The 22,453-nt window shown below is 40.0% G+C and overlaps 1 protein-coding gene and 1 pseudogene across 2 annotated transcripts in view; both read right to left on the bottom strand.

Moving 5' to 3' along the window:
* RAB3C (RAB3C, member RAS oncogene family) overlaps window positions 1-22,453 on the bottom strand; it is a gene marked incomplete at both ends in the record, with an annotated part of 317,859 nt that overhangs the window by 235,210 nt on the left and 60,196 nt on the right. The gene's annotated exons all lie outside the window — the stretch shown is intronic.
* LOC308616968 (pre-mRNA-processing factor 40 homolog A-like) lies at window positions 1,166-3,943 on the bottom strand (annotated as a pseudogene). The gene is made up of 2 exons: window positions 3,443-3,943; window positions 1,166-3,295 (listed from the first exon to the last, which is right to left on the bottom strand). The product of its transcript is annotated as a pre-mRNA-processing factor 40 homolog A-like (transcript).

Here is a 22,453-nt window from a genome sequence, read left to right as displayed (position 1 = left end):
AAATGTATTTAGAGAAACACATGAAGACACATATTAGTCAAACTATCAAAAATTAAATACAAAGAAAAAATATTAAAAGAAGCAAGGGAAAAACAACAAATAACATACAAGGGAATCCCCGTAAAATTAACAGCTAATCTTTCAGCTGAAACTCTGCAAGCCAGAAGGGCGTGGCAGGACATATTTAAAGTGAAGAAAGGGGAAAACCTACAACCAAGATTATTCTACCCAGCAAGGATCTCATTCAGATTTGATGGAGAAATTAAAACCTTTACAGACAAGCAAAAGCTAAGAGAATTCAGCAGCACCAAACCAGCTTTACAACAAATGCTAAAGGAACTTCTCTAGGCAGGAAACACAAGAGAAGGAAGAGACCTACAATAACAATCACAAAACAATTAAGAAAATGGTAATAGGAATATACATATCGATAATTACCTTAAATGCAAATGGATTAAATGCTCCAACCAAAAGACATAGACTGGCTGAATGGATACAAAAACGAGACCCGTATATATGCTGTCTACAAGAGACCCACTTCAGACCTAGGGATACATACAGACTGAAAGTGAGGGGATGGAAAAAGATATTCCATGCAAATGAAAATCAAAAGAAAGCTGGAGTAGCGATTCTCATATCAGACAAAATAGACTTTAAAACAAAGACTACTACAAGAGACAAAGAAGGACACTACATAATGATAAATGGATCAATCCAAGAAGAAGACATAAAAAATAATTGTGGCTTTATTATAGTAGTGCTCAATAACACCACTATAGTTAAGGGCCTACCAGGTTTCCATTAAGAACACCTAATTCTGAGTTCACCGTAAAAGATTATATTGGCTTTAACCAGCTGGATAGTGCACAAAAAAGCAGTTTTATTTGTTGCTGGTGCTTTTTTTGTACTACTAGATATTAAAAATCTTTCATTATATCTTCAAAATCCAACTTGTATAAAGTAAATCAAATCACCTCATGATTTAGACTTTAGAACCAAGTAGAGACACCTGCAGTTATCAGTAAATTGCCACCTTTAATCCATTCTGCAGTGCCCTATGAAAGGGTCACAGACAGTTATGACTGTATGAAAATATGATTTGTGATACAGAATCAAAAGTTATTTTCAATTTCCTTTGCTTTTATAAAGTCCACAATAACAATATGTAAATGCACTTTTTTTTTCTGTGATATAATTAAAACCCAGTGTTATTTCAATTGAACTTAAAATAGAATCCCTGGTCTGAATTAGACTTTAAATCATACTGTAAACATATTTGGTATAATTTATTGATCATCATCCAGTTGCTCCAAAAGGGTCCTTCTGTGCTTTTCCAATTCCCCTTCACTCAGTTCACTGCCAGAAGTATCCCAATTACCAGAATCCTTTGCAGTCTTTTTCTTAGGTGATTTGTGTTTTGATTCTGATCTTTGTCTAGTTCTGTCTTTTTCGCTTTCCCGGTCTTTTTCTTTTTTATCCTTCTCCTGATCAGCATCTGACTCTGGAGAGTCAGATTTGTCTTCTCTTCTTGCTTTTCTTCTTATGTTTTTTTTTGATTTCTTATAACTTCTCTCAGATTCAGCACTAGAAGAATGTTCTGAAGCAGAACGAGACTCTGATCGCTGTCTTTTTTTCTTTGAATGGCTGTCGTCATCATCTGAATCCGACCCTGATTGAGAGCGGGAGTGACTCCTGTGATGTTTTTCAGATTTCTTAGAATGTTTCTTATTCTTTGAATGATGATGTTGACATTCATGATCTTCCCAGAGAGCATCCAATTCTATTGGAGGAGTGGCTTTTTTCAACATACTGTTAAATGCAGATTCTTTTCGTTTCATCTTCCAAGCCTCCTCTTTTTCTCTTTCAGGTTCACAGGCTTCTGCCTTTTCTAGTAAACTATTGAAAGCCAACTTAATATTTCTTGCATCTAATGTGGTTGATCTTTTAGGCAAACTGATTATTGCCACAAAGTCTTCAAAAGTAGTATTTACTTCAACTACAAATCCTTTATTCTTTAGAATGTTTTTTATTGTCTTCTTCTCATCATGATAACATGCTTTAAGATCCTCAACATAAGACTTGAAAAGGTCAAGTGCAGTTGATCCTGGCTGACCAAGCATATTAGTGAATCTAATGTCAGAACTAATTATTGGATACAATTCCATCCAAGATGACATAGCATGCAGTTGTCCATGTTCATGCAGTTCATCTAAAAATATCTGAAAAGATTCTCTGTTTTTACACTGTCATCTCCTTTCCCGAAGCAAACTCTTCTATTTTTCTTCTTCTTCTTCCTTTTCTAAAGCCCGAATGTGTTCTTCAAAGCAAAGTAACTCATCTTCTTTATCTATGTTCTGTAATTCTTTATCTTCTGCAAAAGTTGGATTATCCATCAGATACTGCTGGGCTTCAGACCAAGTAGTAGAGTATGTCACGTTAGCCATGTTGTCAAGTATGTTTTTGAAGGCTTCCCAATTTCTCTTTTGCAACTGCTTTGCTTGCTCCTTTTCTTTTTTTGAAAGAAAGAATAAAACATCTTCAGAGATTTCAAGATGATCACGTTCTGATATTGCCTTCCAGACTTCCATCTCTCCAAACGTTTGCTCTGTTTTTTTTGTATCTAGTTGTGGAAGTCATTTTCTCATGATTTTCATGAAAACGTGGAAAGGATTCCTTAGCCTCTTTGTATTTGGAGCTTGCTTCTTCTTTTTCTTCTCTGTCTGAACTTTATAAGCATTAAAGGCCTGCTTTTTTTTCACTCAACTTTGCTAAAGCACTGTATCATGGATCATTAACGATCATTTTCGTAGTTTGCTCCCATGATGCATTAGATGGCACCCACTTTTCTTTCAATAATTCTTTAAATGCTTGCTTTGCGCCCTCCTTTGTATTCCAAGTATATGTGTTTTTTTGCCGGTTGGCTTTCTTCCTCCTCCTTTTTAGAGTAAAATCAGCTACAGTTTCCTGCTTAGATATTTCTTCTCCCGTATTACTAGACACTTCAACACTTTGTTCCTGAACAGCAGGGGTACTAGTAAGTTGTGCTTGTTCTTCAGTCAAAACTGTTACTGTATTTTCATTATCTACAACAGTAGCAACAATCGAAGTAACCTCAGGCTCAGGAACAACTGGAACAGTTCCACCGACAGTACTGGAGGCAGAGGTGGAAGCACTGGCATTGGCTGCAGCGGCAGCGGCCATGGTGCTCACTGTAGTTGGAATTTCTGTTGTAAGAACTGGGGCTGTTGATGTTATGGCGCACTCTTGTTTACTGCTTTCTTCAGCTTTGATCATTGTGTGCAGGCTTGATTTTGTAATATGCTTTCTTCAGCTTTGATCATTGTGTGCAGGCTTGATTTTGTAATATGCTTTCTTCAGCTTTGATCATTGTGTGCAGGCTTGATTTTGTAATAAGACTTCAGCAACAATGGTATTCTCGGATCCTTCAAGATCTTCAAGTTCTTTAGGTTTGGCCCAGCGGGATTCTTTTGTTTGAGAATTGTGATAGGAAGGCTTTCCAGAGTCAGATTTGTACTGCTTCCAGGGCATTTAGATGAAAGTTGCTCAGAAGGACTTTTAAGATCATCTGGTTTCTCCCCAATAGACTGTTTTGTTTCAGTATTGCAATAGTAGGTCCTTCCATCAGGTGATTTATGTTCAGCCCACGTTAATTTTGCGCTGGGTGTTGTACCTGCTGCTACATCCATGTTACTTACTCCTGGTAGTAAAGGCAGGCTGCATGGAAGCCTGACACATATGAGACATCATAATTCCAGGCATTACTGAAGACATCATTCCAGGTATTTGTCCCATTGGTGGTCCTCCCATTGGGTGCATCATTTGGGGCATCATTCCATGAGGTACAGGAGGCATATTTGCTCTCTGACCCATAGGATGCATTCCCACTGGGGCATAATGCATGCCAGGGTGCCCCATCATAAGGCCTCCATGCTCAGCTTCCATCCCCAGCCACATCGTCAGACCTATTAGAGTAATTTTAAACTAAAATGTGACCTGATTTTTGAAGGGCATGTATTTTATTAAAAGTTGTTTTCATTTAAAATTTTAATTATTTTTTAATCAAACTTAGATGTTTAATACTCAAAAGTTCATATAAATTTCAGCAAACTTGTTTCATCTTTTCTCTTTGTTTTTCTTCTTTACCAAGGAAAAAATCCCCTAACTCTTCCATATGTAGCTCTGCAGGGGTGTGTACGCCTGTGTGCGCATACCAGTCCCAGAGGTTTGGAAATGCAAGTCACAATGTATCATTCACTGCATCTCTCCTGTTATTTCCCAGTGGAATGACTGTACCTCTGGGCCATGCTTGACCTTAGATATGATCCTTCTTCCAGCTCAGCAGCTCATATAATAACAATTTCACCTCTACAGTAGGCGATGGAGAAAAGAAAACATATAAAATTGTTTTATGACAGAAAAGTTCACTTTCCCTTTTTTTAGGGAATATAAACTGATTGTGGAAACTACACTTTATGGGACAATTCGAGGATATTATAAAATATATTCCAATTTCCAAGGAAAACTATAAAAGAATAAGAAGCCAGGAGGCTTTCTTGATAACTCCCACCCCTGGACTAAGCCAGGCTCCTCTGTTATAAGCTTATATTCATCACCCTGAGAACTACTATTCCAAGTAGACTGTAAGCTTTGAATGGAGGACTTGTATTTATTTTGTTAACAATTGTATCCTCAGCGCCTAGCATAGTGCAGGGCACAAAATACAGACTAAAAATTGTTCATGGAGTGCATGAATAATTAATTCAATGCCCTGGGATTAAAATCAAAATTCTTCATAATGTATAGTTCTGTTTTTACACACACACAAACACATATAATAGCATGTATAACATGTATAACATAGTATATACTGTACTATTGTACCAATGTATTATGTATATGGAAACATATACATAAATTAAATTTTAAAGCCATAAATACATTTTCTAATATTTACTGCTAATGTATTATCTTGTACACCCCCTGGAGTGAATGCTACCTCTACCATCTCCCATCACCCCTGTCACTTTGAAGATAACTGATCTAAAGAATTACTGACAACCTCATTTATTGACTTATTTAATGGTGACAGAAAACACACAAAATAAACAGGAATCTAGAAAAACAGTCAGTGTCAGTCATAATAAAGAAAGTGGTCAATGGTATGAGACCAGAGCTAGTAAAGACCAACATTTGCATCTCAAAACTCTATGATGGGGCTTCCCTGGTGGCGCAGTGGTTGAGAGTCCGCCTGCCGATGCAGGGGACACGGGTTCGTGCCCTGGTCCGGGAAGATCCCACATGCCGCGGGGTGGCTGGGCCCGTGAGCCATGGCCGCTGAGTCTGCATGTCCAGAGCCTGTGCTCCACAATGGGAGAGGCCACAACAGTGAGAGGCCTGCGTACCGCAAAAAAAAAAAAAAAAAAAAAAAAAACCTCTATGATGTGACATAGTTTGTATCAGAGGTTTGCGGTCACTGCTACTATGGCTGATCCAGCAGATTACACGGTGACAGGAAACAATCTGGTTTTAAGGAGGGTCTGATTTGCCTAAGTTTAACATCCCCATATCAGTGACATATTATAGACAGAATTTGATTCAAACTACAAAGCAAAGACATTACCCAGCTCCTGTGGAACCAAACGCCCAATTTAATTTAGGCTCCAAAAAAGTGATCCCTCTGGATCATGAGTAATCCTGCTTAATCCAAACATTCAAAGCTGTTCTCTATTTCAGTTCTGAGTTTTCCTTTTTTTCTTTGTCTTGGAGATTAGTCTTTTCCAGAATGGAAGGTACAAGAATGATGTGGAAGTGATTTTCAAAGTAGGTGTCAAGGATTCCCTAGCCATTTTCAGTAATTCATAGGGGAATCACAGTTGTTAACGCCGGTCCTCAAACCATCTATGGAAACACAGCTACAAGAAATTCAGAGATGATAATAAATGGCAGCTTAACAAATATGGCCATATTTCTTCTTCCAGCAGTAGCATCTCCAGTTATAATTTATAACCATAATTATGGAAGCTGATTAAACTGAGGTATGAAAGATTTCATTATATGTGAATGCAGAGTTGATCCTGTTTAGCACACACATGCCAATTATCACATGTATCTAAAACTCCCAGGGTTTCTCCTGACTCAACTGGAGTTACTATATTTCTTGCTAAATCCATTCTTTATCATTCCTCATTCTTCATTCAAAACCCAGAGTTTTACATTTGGTTCTCTAAACTTTTACTGTTTGCTCCTCTGCTGTCTAACTGTACCAGCCTTCCCTCCCCCATAACCTCTCTCTTGTACTCCCACCATATTTTCCTGTTTTGCTTCCTCTCTTTCTTCCTAGACTCTGATCTTCACTCTCTTACCTGATATTACTAAGAATTTAGCAAGAATCATCCGTTTTCTAAATCACTAGTACAAGATGAATCTTGCACCTTAAATTTGAATGGAGATCAGAGTTAGAAATCCTCGTGCCACATTTAAGAAAATGTGAACCGGTGCAAAGCCACTATTTTATACCTGTTCATTTAAAATGTCGCTGGCTACATGAGTTGAGGTTTTAAATGCACCTAATTAGGGTTCCAAGAATGAGATTACACAATCTTTTTCAGTTTGTAATGGTCAGATGCTGAAAATTCTTTACATATAAATTGTAAATTATAAACAGAAAGGCAGGGAATCGGGAAGGCAGGAAAGAAATCAGGGCCTGTCAGAGCCAGGGGAGGAACAGTGTAGTCTGATGCCACTGTAGTGCTTGAAAGAACAAGAGTGTGCTGCTTTTTGAGCTAAGGTTTTATCTTCACCTGTCTCCAGCTGTCAGACAAAGGCACTGTCTGGGATGGGCAGACCATTAAGACATTTTAGCAGAGATGTGTTCATTACTTTGGCTAACAGGGTTCCGAGTTTCCTGAAAAAGTAATATTGGCCAGGCAGATTCTGATGAGGAGGGGATGGAAATACCTCTTCGTTGAAGGGAGGCTAAGAGAGAGACAGTAAGGAAGGAGAGGCCAGGAGCCTGTGTCAGGCATGGGGGAGAGTGACAGTGATGAGTCCAGAAAGCCCAGGGAATTATGAAGACTCTGTGTGCCTTGGAATGTCAGACTCCCCACACAGGTGGTTAGGACCCTCAGGAGGGGAATGGCATGAATAAGGTGGGGATGGACTATGGCTGTAAAGTCAGGGTGGAAGGAAAGATGGAGAATTCTGGGAAGGTACCAGTCATTAAGTCCAAAGGAGCTCCCAAAGGGAGGATGAAATCTGGAATTGGAGGTCAGTGACCACAACAAGCAAGTTAGAGCCAGAGAGTTCGGAAAATGGAGCTTGGAGGGATACCTAAATTGCCGATGTGATCTACAAAATATCTAACTAGTATAGAATGAGCACCACCAATCAGAAAAGATGCCAGGGAGAGCAGTGGAAGAGTATTCTGGAGTCCAGTTCCTTTTGGGTATTAACACTTTAGTTGCTGGACTGTTCAGGGGTTCCCAGTGGACCAGCTAGTGGTGGGGCACTTGGGGAACTTGAGACGGGAGCTATGTGTTTACTGGAGAAACATGGCTGAATAACTAAAATATACGTTAGAAAGTGGCTGCCTAGCCAGAACATTTCTGGGCTCCCCTTTCGGCAAGCAGGGACCATATGACTAATTCTTGACAGAGGAATATGAAGGAAAGTTCTGTTTGGTTCACAGCTGAGGTAACTAAGCATTGTGAGTAAGATTATTTTCCCAATGATGACAGGGAAATCTTGAAGCCACAGGATGATGGAGCCATAAGATGGAAGCCCCAGATCCTTGAGTTACTACTTGAAGGAGGCCTTTCTCAGGAGAATTGCCCAACAGGAAAATCAGAATTGGACTCAACATGACAGAGAAATTAAACTTTATTGTATAAGCCTACTCAGTTTTTAGGATTTTTAGAGCAATTAGCTAACCCTGAACAAAACATGGAATAAAAATACTTCAGCATTTTAATGCATCCACCTCGCACTGATAAATATGAGCAAATTTCTTAGTTTACTTGTCTCCTTTGAGGGAATGTAGAACATTCTACAGAGACTTTTAGGTAACAATTAAAAAACCATAAATTTCTATGGTTACCAAAGAGGAAGCAGGGGAGGGATAAATTAGGAGTTTGGGATTAACATATACACACTACTATATATAAAATAGATAATCAACAAGGTCCTACTGTATAGCACAGGGAACTGTACTCAATATTTTGTAATAACCTATAAGAGAAAAGAACCTGAAAAAGAATACATATATATGTATATATAGTTATATAACTGAATCACTGTGCTGTACACGTGAAACTAACATGACATTGTAAATCAACTATACTTCAATAAAAATAAATAAATAAATAAATAAATAAATAAATAAATATGAAAAGTATCTGGATCTTATGGTTTCATCTTTCCAAGAAATGAGAGGTTTTGCTGTTTGTTTTCTGTTTTTCTTACATTTTGGAGCATGAGTTCTCCTTCTTTTATAAAAAACTATAGGGGTTCCCATATTACATTGAAAAGCCTGTTTTGTAAACCCAAAACCCACACAATCACACAGTAAACTGATTTCTCAAAGGGGAGATGCTTAGAGCAAAATCTCATTCAACTCTGTTTCCAAGGGGGGGCCTATAGGGCTCATCCAGTGAGTGCTTTTTGAATGAATGAATGAATGAAGTCATTGCTACTAGAAAAGCAATGTTCTGAGAAAAAGTAAATTAGAAGGCAATTATGGAGACCAACCTGGGGTCTTCTGCTAATTAACCTTATGATATAGAATTCTCTAGTCCTTATTTCTTTGAAGGACTTTGGTGACTTTAGAGTTTGGCTTCTCATTTTCCAGGGAGAGAGCTGTGTGGGCCTGAGAAGGAGCGATCAGCTCATACCCAGAGAACTATTTTATATCAAAACTTAGATGAAAACTCTGACTTTCATAATCGAAGAGTAGTAGTATTTTCCCTTACTGTGGCACCTACTAATTTTGACTCTCAGGTTTTTTTTGGTTTTTCTTTTTTGTTTTTTGCGGTACGCAGGCTTCTCACTGTTGTGGCCTCTCCCGTTGCGGAGCACAGGCTCCGGACGCGCAGGCTTAGTGGCCATGGTTCACGGGCCCAGCCAGTCCGCGGCATGTGGGATCTTCCCGGACCGGGGCACAAACCTGTGTCCCCTGCATCGGCAGGTGGACTCTCAACCACTGCGCCACCAGGGAAGCCCTCTCAGTTGTTTTTCATCTGCAAAACTTAGATAACATTCATTTCACCTCACACAATGACCATAAAGAGAGCACGAGGCGGTATCAAAGTGCTATATTGCACTCAATATCAAAGGAATGTGGCGACCTTCAATCTCCAGACCTATTTAGTCAACTCAGGGACATGTGTGCATCATTAAACCTGAGGGTTGGGATTATCTTTAAATTCAGTGTGTCATTAAAAAAATCCTATAGTACTTATTTCTCCTGGACTGAACGCAACTCCATCGGCTCTCAGATACTCTTGGGAGACATAAACCATCAGCTAAAGTAAAAACTCAAAGTTTGGGGGTAAGGAAGTTATTATTCTGTTCATCAGAAAAGAGCTGAAGTATCTTATCAGCTAAAAAGCTGGTTGTAGGGATTTTTCTCATCCCGAGTCCTGACTTTGCTTTTAATTGTCTTCAGTGCCTTATCCAATAGCTCTTCAAAATAGAGGATCTCAGTTTGACTTGAGATGCAGCTTCTAAAGAGGAACACTGAATTGAGTATAGCATGCTCCTCCTTTATATCTGGATGCTTCTGGGGGGATCTAGATCACCAATAATCACAGCCTGCAATGGGAGGTGAGCAATACAGAGTGTGATCATCGTTCTCCGTAACGGACTCGTCACACTGTGATACGATACAGCAGGAGGTGCCAAGGGGCAGCTTGGGGAAGATTACTTGTGTGGCTCCTAATTGGATGTGTCAGCCGTGAGTGATCACTGGGCTCATGATTTAATGAACGAAGTAAAACCAGGCTGGTGAGGCATGGGGCTGGCTTTCCCTGCCCCAAGGAGTGGAGGTGGGGGGCAACCTTGGAAGGCTGGAAGCAAAACTGAGAAGCAGGCAATATCGAGTTTGCCGCCTTCTCTTTCCACTGTGTGCTCTGCTCTCCGCTTACAGAGCTCCCACCCAGCAGAACAACCTTGGTGTCCACCAGTGAGAAGTCTGCTCTTTCCTCTCCCTAGGAGCCCACAGCAGGCCTGGAAGCCCGCCAGTCACCCTCGAGAGAACATCGCCTCTGCTTTGCTGGATGGGTGACTGGTATGAAGCTTGCCCCATTGACAGCGTTTTTCCTAGGAAATCTCATGTATAACAGGTTTCCTTAAAACTCATCAGAAGAGCCAAATCATATACTCATAGGCTCATTCTCTTTTTATTTATTTATTTTTGTTATTATTATTTTTTTTGTGTGGCACGCGGGCCTCTCACTGTTGTGGCCTCTCTTGTTGCGAAGCACAGGCTCCGGATGCGCAGGCTCAGCGGCCATGGCTCATGGGCCCAGCCACTCCGCAGCATGTGGGATCTTCCTGGACCAGTGCACGAACCCGTGTCCCCTGCATCAGCAGGCGGACTCTCAACCACTGCGCCACCAGGGAAGCCCTACTCATAGGTTCATTCTTTTAGACAACCTTTATGGAGAGTTAATATGTGTCAGGCTCTGCCAAGTGTTAAGGATGCAAAGGTATTGAATAAACACATTGTCCACTGACCTTCAAGAAATGGAGATGGAAGCTGTTTCTAAGTGTCAGTGACAGCATAACTCGATAAGTGCAGTGAGAGGAGAACAAAGGGGGTCCCAACTCCACCTTTGGATGGGCATGGGTTGCACCCCAGAGGCCACCCATAACTCAAAGAAAACAGCCCCAAAGTAATCAAGCCTACCACCAAGGGAAAAATCATCAGGCCTCATCTTTCTCATAAAACCTATTCAAAGATTCCTCATGAGATTCTGTGCTGGTAGAATGTCCCTTAGGCTCCAGACACCGATCCTGACCCGCCCAAATCACAACCAGCAAAGTGAAGGTACATGAAGTTCCTTTCTGGAATCACTCTCGTCTCCTGGAGTAGAGAAGACTTAGATCCTCACTTCAGGCCCTGCCTGACCAGTGTTGTCCACAGTATATGCTACCTGAGGCCCCAGGCCCACCTTGGCCTCATTCTGTTCCCTCTGCCCCGAGGGAGTGCCCTCCTTCCCAACCCCCTTGCTCCCTAATTAACTCCTCCTTGATTTCAGGACTCAGAGAAATGACCACTTCTTATTCCAGAAAACATGCTGCACTTCTCCCATAAACTGAGATTCTCATTTTCTCTGCTCCCACAATACCCACTGCTTGGTTACTTCTAATCTGTCACATATCACACTAATAACGCTGACTTACATTTTTCCTTTTGTCTGCTTGAAATAGACAGATCTATGTCTTCTTCTTTGTACATAGCACCTGGCAAATTGTGGGTACGCATAACACGTGTGTAGACTAGATAAATGGGTGGGTGGATAGACGAATGGAAGAATGTTGTGCCCTTATTTTTCTGCTGCCTTTAAAAGGACCCTAGGACTCGCCCAGTTATTCCACTCAGAGAGTAATGGGTGCGATGTTTCTTCCTCCATATTTCCAGTTAGTTGTATTTCATGCATCTGTGAATCTGAGGCATATTTTCTCTATTAGAAGCGAGACACATGATTGGTTATGGAAATGTACGCTCTGCATATTCATTTAGGAGAGCTTACAAGAGAAAATTAGAATCCAGTGATCTCTTAATTTGTATTCCATGGTGTTATAATCAGCCTGTGGCACTTGTTGACATGCTGCAGCCTAATAAACTTTGCAGAGGGAGACCTGCTCCATCTCACTTGAGCCCAAGTGATTCTAATATGTCTACTGATGGCCTTGTAGCCGTATGCAAGAGGCTTCCTCCGAATCATGTCTCTTTTCCCTTTCCTAATATCTCCTCTGCCTTTAACACTATCTTGGAAATGATGTTCCCCAAATGACAATTGCTTTTTTTTTTTTTTTTTTCGGTACGCGGGCCTCTCACTGTTGTGGCCTCTCCCGTTGCGGAGCACATGGCTCAGTGGCCATGGTTCCCGGGCCCAGCCACTCCGCAGCATGTGGGATCTTCCCGGACCGGGGCACGAACCCGTGTCCCCTGCATCGGCAGATGGACTCTCAACCACTGCACCACCAGGGAAGCCCAACAATTGCTTTTGATCATAAATCACTTACTTGTTAATATTACTTGATTCTCAAACCACTCAGTTTGGTTATTAACCAACAGAGAGCCAAATCAGCCCTTCATTTGTGCTCTGTAAATACGATGTTTAAGGATCACGCTTTCTTCACTGTGCGCTCCTGTGTAACTTTCCCAATCTTCCTGGGTCCATTTTCAAATGTGACAAGACACAGAGAACAGAAGCTCGAAATGATGGCAGCTCAGCTAGTGCTGGTTATAACAATTTATCTTCATACTGGTCAAATATCTTAAACAATTTTAACACCAGATATAGCATGAAAATGAGGAACTAAATTATAAACGGAGAACCAGGAGAAATGGTTAGGATAGAGACATTTCTTTTCCCTCCCTCATTTTTCCTTTCAACTGGGGAAGATCAGTGAGAGGAACACTCCTGGCCTCTCTCTTTCCCTCACTCAACTCTGCCCAGAGTGACTTATGTGATTAGTGGGTTTGGGGAAAACAAAAGCAAACAAATGAAAAATCTGCTCACGGAAGGCTCACTCTCTGCTCTGTTCCTCAAGGAGAGGCCAGAGGTAGGTGGATCATTACCTTCCATTGCTGGGGGATAAGTCTGTCTAACTCTGGGGCTTTCACACCTAAGCCACTCTCTCCAATATCTGCCTTATAATTAATAAAGGTGATTTTAAAATTTCCGCCATCCGTTAACTATTTTGCCTTTTTTTCTCATTTTTTCTGAAACTCAGACAGGAAAGAGAATTATTGTTTATGTTATTTATGTTGTAGAGTTTCTGAAATATACGTCACCAGTGGTTTGTTTGCCGGAAGTGTGGTAATTAAAAATATAGACTTCCTAGGTTCGTATCCTGGCTCTGCCACTTATCAGCTGTGAGCTGTATGTCCTTGTGCCCATAATATAATTCCTCTGTACCTCAGTTTCCCCTTTACAAAATGGGGGCAATAATAATGCCTACTCATAGGGTTTCTGGGAGTATACGAGCCTAACACATGTTTCTTGAGCTATTTCTGTTATCATTAAGCCATGCCATTGGCTTGATGGAATGCCTTGGATGTCAACCTAATGTTGATTCCAAACATGGTGAACTGTTTGGCTTAAGCCATTACTAAATCATAGAATAATAGAACCACAAGAGACCCTAGAAATCTTAGCTTCAGATCCTAGTTCAATGGAAGATGAGACGGAGGCCCAGAGCATAGAAGTAATTCACCCAAGGTTGCACATGGCAGGTCCAAGCCAGGATATCCCATCTGTCTGGACACCTGGCCCACTGAATCTCCCTCTACCTTAGCTGCTGCTCTCACAATTATGACTTCTGTTAACTGCACTTCTCACATTCACTCTACTTGCCCATTTAATGCAGCTATTAAGTCTAGTTGCCAATCACATTGTACCTCCAAGGGTACAATACCAGGCCTCAATAAAATTTTGAGCATTACAACAACAATAAGAATGAGATATTGCTCCCTGAGCCTCTCAGTATATTTTTCCTATTAGAGAAAGCTGAAGTCTGACTCGCCCAAGATAATTCATGTAAGAGAAAGCCCATTAGAAAAGCAGTGCTGTTGATTTACGAGCATCCTTGTATTGCTTTGTTCTTTACAACACAGACCATTTTTAAAGCCAGATATTTATTTCTTGATTGTTCTTCTAACCCCACTGCTTCCCACCTAGGGAACTCACTCTTCTGTTTGCAGCATCCCAGGGAGTACAAACTAAATATAGTATTGAAGTAAAATCCCTGCAAAGCTAATGAACTACTTTATGGAGATTGAAGCAGGAAACCTTTTCAGGAGTGGTGTTGCAATTAATTGGATGTGGCCACACAAAGGCACAATTTCAGAAACAGGCAATTTACAATAGGGAATTCAGAAGGTCACAAATGATGGCTCGAAAGGTAGGAAATGATTACTTTCAATCACGTATCAACCTGGATGCAAAATCAGACATTTTAATATATGTTTTCAATGGAGTGCAATTTGCCTAAATTTCCAAAATGAAAATGTGGCACATTTGCCAATAACTGGTCTGAATAGCTAATTACCAATTACATACCACTGAGAATCTGATGCCTGTCATGTTGTAACCTTAGATTTCTCAAGTATGGGAAAGGTGGTCAAGTATGTTAGCAGATAAAGTCATAACAGCTAAAAGATCATTGTCCTTTAAGACACTCAATATTAGTTCAATACGAAAATAATCCTTTTTGGTGAATTTAGGATAAATGACACAATGGATCAATAACAGTTAGCCAGATTATTTTTAGGCATGTTCAGCTATTCTGCTACCGGTGACACTTATGGCTATTTTTAGAACCCAAGTAAAAAATAACTTTTGTTTTTTCTCTTTCTGCATATCTTCAGGAATTGTTCTTCTATTTAATTATTTATAGATACTGGAATCCAAGTTAAGCTGACCACAATGTTACCAAGTCATAGAGCTAACTGGATTCAGATTATGAAATTGAAACAATTATCATCAATTTTCATCTCTATCAACGTTTGTTTAAATTGACAAAGCAATGCTGTTTTTTCCCACAAGTTATTGAACTTTATGAAGTAATATGTATAGAAAAACATGATTAAAAAAAGATCTTATTAATCGTTTTACTAGAAATTGAGTCAGACAGTAGCCTAATAGATAACAGTGTGAGATCTATGAGCTATATTCAAATCCTAGCTCTGCCACTACCTAGCTGGGTGACTGTAAGGGAATTTCTTAACTTCTCTGAAATTTAGCTGTCTCTTATGGGAATAGTGATATTGACTTTACCTCGTGCTGTGTGGACTTCATCATGTAATGCATGTCAGATGCCTCACCCAGTGCTGGCATGCATGATAGGTGGAAGATATTCACTAAACATTACTCATCATTATGACATCTGAGAACCTCAAGGATCAGGGAGAGAGCAGTTTTTAAGGAAACTTAGTTCCACTTCAGATTATTAAGCTTGAATGTCTGAGGAATGGAATTGTCTAGTGAGTCTCATGCATGGTCAAAAGAGGTCAAAAGCAGATAGTTACATTTCGGAGATATAAATAGGTCAAATGGATCATCTAGGAAGACTGAGTAGAGATGAAAAAGAAAAAGATCAAAGGAAAAATCTAGGAAGTGCCAATGTTTATGGGAAGAGCAGAGAGGAACAACTAATAAAGAGAACTAGAAGAAGTGGTCAGAGAGTTGAAAGGGGAATCAAGAGGGGCTGACACCTCAGACCTCAAGGAAGACCCAAGGAAACAGTGGCTGAGTATCAGGAGGATGAGGCCTGGAAATAGGTCTTTGTCTTTAATACTTAGGATATCATTTCCAGCTTTAGTGGGAACAACTTCACCTGCCTGTGGGGACAAAAGCCAAACTGAATGGACGTGAAGAGTGACTGCAACCCAGGACAAGGGGACTTTTAAGAGGGCTGGCAGAGAAGGGGAGAAGGCAACAAGGGCAGTCAGCTCGGGAGGGAAATGAGCAGAGAGGGGGAAGCGTTAGGTATGGCCCAGTCTATTAACAGTTCACTAAAATCTGCTTTAGTGAAACATCCTTCTAAATGCACAGCTAGTCTCTATTCCCTAGCCTCTCATAGTTACGTGTAGCCATTAAGCTGATTCTTGTCAAAGGAATGTAGGTCGAAAATATATGCCAATTAAAAGCCAGTATTTTTAATAAGTAGGTGTGTCTTCTGCCAGGTGTCAGGAAGCAGCACCTTCCTCACTGTTCACTTCAGGCCCTGACTCCACACCCTGGGACCCTCTGTCCTTGTTCCTCCATGGTCTCATCTGATGTTGGCATTGGACAGGATGCCCTCCTTGGGAAATGCAGGTTTTGCAACCCACTTTCTATGAGTATCAAGGGTTGTTAAAAAAAAGTCACAGGCTTATTTTTGCCAGTGCCCTGTTTCTATGGCAATATAATTTCCTCGAAAACTAAACAGGTTTCTAATCTTTTTGTATCCAGTCAAGTCCAAAGTTCTTTCTCCGACATAGTTCTCAAGAACGCTTTATTACAATTAATTTTTTTTGGTACCTTAGGAATTATATACAGTTTGTAGCTCTACCAGGAAACTAACCATTTCTGTAACATTTTAAGATAGGAAAGTATGTCCTAATTCTAAATGATGATGTAAAAATTAACATCTGGAAGTATGAACAACACATTTTTTTTTTTTTCAGTACGCGGGCCTCTCACTGTTGTGGCCTCTCCCGTTGTGGAGCACAGGCTCCAGACGCGCAGGCTCAGCGGCCATGGCTCACTGGCCCAGCCGTTCCGCGGCACGTGGGATCTTCCTGGGCCGGGGCACGAACCCGTGTCCCCTGCATCGGCAGGCAGACTCTCAACCACTGCGCCACCAGGAAAGCCCAACAACACATTTTTAAGATAGAGATTGCATATAAGATAAATGTATGGGACTTGTTTTGAAATTGTTGGAATAAAGTATGATGAGGTTATTGGTGTGTTTAGTCTACCTGGGGTTCTGAGAATCACAGATGCTGATACTGCGGTGGAGATCAGTTAGGACACAATCCCATAATCTCTTCTCTTCTTATATCCAGATGGGCTCCTATCTCTCTTAATGACGTTTTTTTTTCCCTTGGGCTTACTTGCACTATAATTGTCAGGGCTCATTCTTATACATTCTCAGATAAGAGAGTGAGAACAAGGGAAAGTTTGATAGATAGGACAGTGTGGAAGCAGCCCTCCAGCTCTCCGTCCCATTGACCACTGAGCACAGTTGCTCCAGCAGCACCCCCTGCTTCTTTAAGGGTCAACTCATGTCCTGCTCACACAATTAACCTTGCTCTGATAAAAATCTGAGAAAGCATGCTTGATTCTCTTATATGGAGTTGATTACAGGTGTTGACAACCAGCCTTCAGGAGAGATCAAAAGTGGCAAAAGCAGTTTATTCACTCACATGACTCTAGGATGCTTGGTCTGATGGGATAAACCATAATCCAAGGAAAGATCTGTTGAAAAGATTTATTTCCTTGTTCTTAAAACCTTAGTGCAGAATATGAACAATGTAACTCAACTAAAATTATTTTTTGGAGGCTTCCCTGTTACACAATTGGAAAGTTAGTAAAATTACAATATTGCACCTGATTCCTAGTTTACAGTAAAAGAATTGCTGTTCTCATTTGGTAACGATAAGTGCAGCTAGCATCCCATGGAAGAGGGCACCTACTCTGACAACACCATCCCTGAAAGACATCTGATATTTTATTCTGTTCTTCCATGTCAGGAATTCTTAGGCCATGCTAATGAGAGTATTTTTAGTCATATATTTCAGCTGCATCTTATATACCACCTGAAGCAGGGCAGCTTCAAATAATAACAGCACTAAGCAGCATAGTAATTATTATTTATAATTACTTCCGCACGGTAGGTTGGCTCATAAATTTTAATGGAGCTCTTTCCACAGTGGTGATCGCCAACCTTCCTGGCATTTGTGGGATAAATGTTTATCCAAATAGAAATAATGTGGTAGAGTAATTTCCTAGTCAGCCTGAATCCTCCCTTCCTCACTCTCCCTAGAGGTTAGTTTAAATGCATAGAATTGGAGGGGAGGGAGGTGATGGTTATCCTACTTTGGAAATTCTGATGTCCACACACTGACTCCCGATATTCACCTTCCTGGCAGAGATGCTGGTTGGTACAAAATAGCTCCTGGGCAGGCAGACAAATTTACTGCCAGCAGCTGGAAGCTCAGTTCTTTCCAAGAGCCGGGTAAGAGCTTGACTCCAGGAAAGGAATCGGGAGAAGCTTCCCTCCTTTCTCTCCTCTGGATTCATTGTTAGCTGGAAAGGCGGTGAGAGAGAAATCAAGCGCACTTTACAAAGACACTAGAAATAGAATGTGTCTTTGCAAAAAGAATGCATAGCATGAGGGGATTTTTACACTATACCTATATGTACAGTTGATTCCATTTATGCAATGAAATTCTCTAGTACCTTTAAAAATCACCGATTATTTGACACAACCTGGGGACACAGAGATTGGAATCCCTGATGGTCAAACATTATTGGGGAACGAAGAGGAAACATCTTTACGATTATAAAGTAGATCCTTGAGGATTGAAAGGATCTTTGAGGAGTTTATTTCATCCAAGTGCAATTAACATATATATGTTTAAGAAGACATTGTTGGGGCTTCCCTGGTGGCGCAGTGGTTGAGAATCTGCCTGCCAATGCAGGGGACACGGGTTCGAGCCCTGGTCTGGGAAGATCCCACATGCCGCAGAGCAACTGGGTCTGTGAGCCACAGTTACTGAGCCTGCGCGTCTGGAGCCTGTGCTCTGCAACAAGAGAGGCCGTGATAGTGAGAGGCCCGCGCACCGCGATGAGGAGTGGCCCCCGCTCGCCACAACTAGAGAAAGCCCTCGCACAGAAACGAAGACCCAACACAGCCATAAATAAATAAATAAATAAATTTTAAAAAAAGAAAAAACAAAAAAAAAGAAGACATTGTTGGAATTTTAGTTCCTCCAAAAGCAGAGCCTGAGAGAACGTAGAGCACGTAGTTTTTTTGGGAGGCAATGCTGGGAAACAGGAATGAAGTAATAGGGAGAATGAGACAGGAGAGGAGAAAAAGACAATGTAAGGATGTATTATCAGGGTCATTGAGATGAGTGTGGGGCTCTCAATACTGCTATAATCTTCTGAAAAGCATACAGAAATTTTCCAGAATTGTCCATCTAAAAGAAGACAGGCTAGAGGATCCATCCCCTGGCTCTGGTCTCTATTAATTGAGGGCTATTACAGGGTTAGGGGTGATTCACCGCCCTGCACTTCCTGATTGTACTTGCAAGCATAGACCTGGTGAGTTGTGCTGTAAGAGAAGGCCCTGGGGCAGAAAGCAGAAAGGCATGCGTGATATGCTTGAGGTAGACCACTGAGCATGCACAGATTTGCTCACTGCAGCTGAAAATCAGAAGCAGGCCAAGGAGATGGATGGGGGCCTAAGAGCATCTGCTACTCACAACCACTTAATAAGGGAAGACCATTTTAGAATGATGATGTCAACTGCATGAAGAGCTTCTAACAGTGTTTCTTATTCTTCCTTTTAAAGGTGCACACACATCTAATGCCCCAGGTGACATATATCATCTGTTTCCTGCTATATTCAGTTCCAAACTTTGAGTCTATTCTGGCATTACTGTTCCACAGGTTCTTAGTCTTTGCTGAAGTTTCCATTACACTTAAGGCCTAATACATCTGCTTGAGTTGTAAAATGGATTATAATTTCCAAAGAAAAAGGACATATTTATGATTTCATAATGGTTTTGACATTAGTATGGCTTGTTATTTGAAACAATCATTTTAAAGGAAATAATTGATAGATGTGGCTCTGTAGAAATGAGAGGAAAAGAAAGGTATGCCCCAAATATGCCATAAACAAAACCAAAGGCAAACAATTAGGGGAAAAAAACTTATTTGCAAGAAAAACAAGTTTATGTTCAGGAAAAAAGTGTCACAAATCAATAAGAATAAAGATATATAGCTGAAAAGTTAGTAACTTATGTAAGAAAAAATGCAAATGGCAAAGAAACATTTGAAAAAGACAGTCCAAGAGATGAAAATGAAATTACAATAAATGTAAAATTGGCAATCAAAAGAATGATCATGCTATCTATTACAGGTTCAGTGAAATGGGCATCTTGTGCCCTGTTATTAGGAGTGTAGAACTGGAGCATTTCTGTTATGTCAACTTGGCATAATAGAATTTATAAAATTTTAAATTTAAAAACTGAGAAATTCTATTTCCTACGATTTACCCACCCACATAAAGAGGTAAATTCAATAAAGAGGTATCAATGTAAATTACCATCATTTACTGTGGCAAAAAGAAAAATCAGAGAAAAAAGAAAACTAGCAATAAGAGATTGTTTAAATAAATTTTTCTTATGTTGTTACTTAAAATCAGGCTTTCAAAGTATATTTAAATATTTTAGAAAAGGTTCGTAACATAGAAGAGAAAACACGGTTGGTGATATAGCATGTATCTTCTTTTTAAATATGGATTATACATATAGAAAACAATTGGAAAGTTATACACCAAACTATTAATAGCTATCTTTGGGTAGTAACATTCCTCGTGATTTCCTTTCTACTTTTCTATATTTGCATATTTTCTACAATGCCCATATGTACTTTTAAAATACTAGACAAAACTAATTTTTTTTTTTTTTTTTGTGGTACGCAGGCCTCTCACTGTTGTGGCCTCTCCCGTTGCGGAGCACAGGCTCCAGATGTGCAGGCTCAGCGGCCACAGCTCACGAGCCCAGCCTCTCCGTGGCATGTGGGATCTTCCCGGACCGGGGCACGAACCCGTGTCCCCCTGCATCAGCAGGCAGACTCTCAACCACTGCACCACCAGGGAAGCCCCAAAACTAATTATTTTTCAAAAATCTACTTCAGTGTTAAAATTAATTATGACTGAGACTTGAGTGGGCAGCTTCGACTACTTTTTCTGTCTTCCCTCCTTTTCTTTTAGAAACTTTTATCTTCTAAAGGAACATATTAATATAGTATATCTGAATTTTAAAGTCACTCTAAATCTACATCATTTTTCTTCAGTTAAATCCTTTTATGGGAAAATTCCGGAAAGAATTTGGAGGCATCAGGGATAGCGAGCCTAGTTTTTTTTATAGTTCTAGCACCAGAATATACAAGGATAATGAATTATCTAGTCATTTAGAGAGAGAGTGATGAGAAAAAAAGGAGAAAAAAAGAAAGAGGAAGAGAGAAGTACAAATGAAGAGACAGAAAAGCATGTACAGAATTACAGAATGTAGCTTGGATGTTTGAGACTGGTTTTGTTTTGTTTTCCTTCTTGAGTCATAAAGGTCAGAAAGACTATTCGATTATTAAATGTTTTGGTTTTCCAAATATGACTCTTCTGTATATAAGAAAACATCAAGAGTGGGGAACTAGAAGTAAAATTTTTAAATCCACTCAAATAGAAAATAAAAATGGAAAAATTATTTTTGAATAAAATAAATTAAATGATAATGCTTTCTCCATGTGCTCAAGTCCCTTCCATGGGTACTACCCAATAATTGTAAAACTGGCAAGAAAAATAACCTAATGTACTACCCAGAGTTTCTTTCCTAATCATATTTCTGATTTCCATATGTTCCTTATTAGTTTTTCCAACATTTTAAGGTGGTGTATTAAATATACAACAGTTACACAAAGGCAAAAAATTAAGAAAAGCATGTACTACATGTTGACATAATCAAAAATAAGAAGGTTGAAATTCTCATATGTCCTTTTTTTTTTTTTTCTCATGGCGACAGTGTTCCCCTGGGAACTGTGGAGGCGACAACTCGGAGGATTATGATTCACCACTTGTGGGTGAATGATTTGTCATCCTGGTCTGGCACATTTTTTCCCTCTTCATTTGATTTTGCCTCGTTAGAGGCAGCTGACAAAACAATCTTAATTGAAAATAGGCTGGAGGAAGCATTTGCTGAATATGGAGTCCAAATAATGGATTGGGACATGGGGAGTCAAATCATAAAACTCAAGAGCATGAGTGCAGACAGATCAATAAGGTGAGGCAAAAGTAAAGAAAGGAACAAGAGTGCAAAAGCCAGAGTGATGGTTAATCAAGAGGCATACACACAGGGACGGGTCCAAAGATAGGACTCAAAGTTCACCTGCCCAGAATCCAAGCAATATACAGGCATTAGCATTCAGGGGCAGGTGTGCAGTTTCTAAAATGACTGTGATATTAAGGAAGGAGATCTAGGCAGAAGCCACCTGCAAGAGAATGGAATGGAAGATAAAGGAAACCAGAAATATCCAGTTTCTAGGAAATCAGGATCCCGGGAAGACCAGGTAGATGATCTATTTGAAACTGAGCAGGTGAACAAGTACATTTGGATTTTATATATTCCCTTCATCCAAGAAGGATTGGTCTCAAAGTAGGGGTGGAGCCAAAATAATAAGTAATTATTTCAGCTGTCCCAAGTCTGCAGGTTTGAGAGCTACAGGAGCAATAAGTCTAAAAGATAATTAACATAATGCTATATTCTCTGTGGTCCTCTAACTTTTGTTTTTTTTTTTTTTTACATTTGCTTTTCCATAAACTCAGAGACTTCCAATGTTTTCTTTTAATCCATTCCCCAAAAGCAACTATAAATTAGATAAGTAACATAAATGTAACACATGTCCTTTCCTATGATTTCCTGCTGTTTCCATTATCA

Source organism: Mesoplodon bidens (assembly GCF_964165515.1).
Source record: "Mesoplodon bidens genome assembly, chromosome: 4".
In the NCBI taxonomy this organism is placed as follows: Eukaryota; Metazoa; Chordata; class Mammalia; order Artiodactyla; family Ziphiidae; genus Mesoplodon; species Mesoplodon bidens.
Note: the sequence above shows the minus strand (reverse complement) of the source record. Positions and strands in the feature narration are given on the sequence as shown.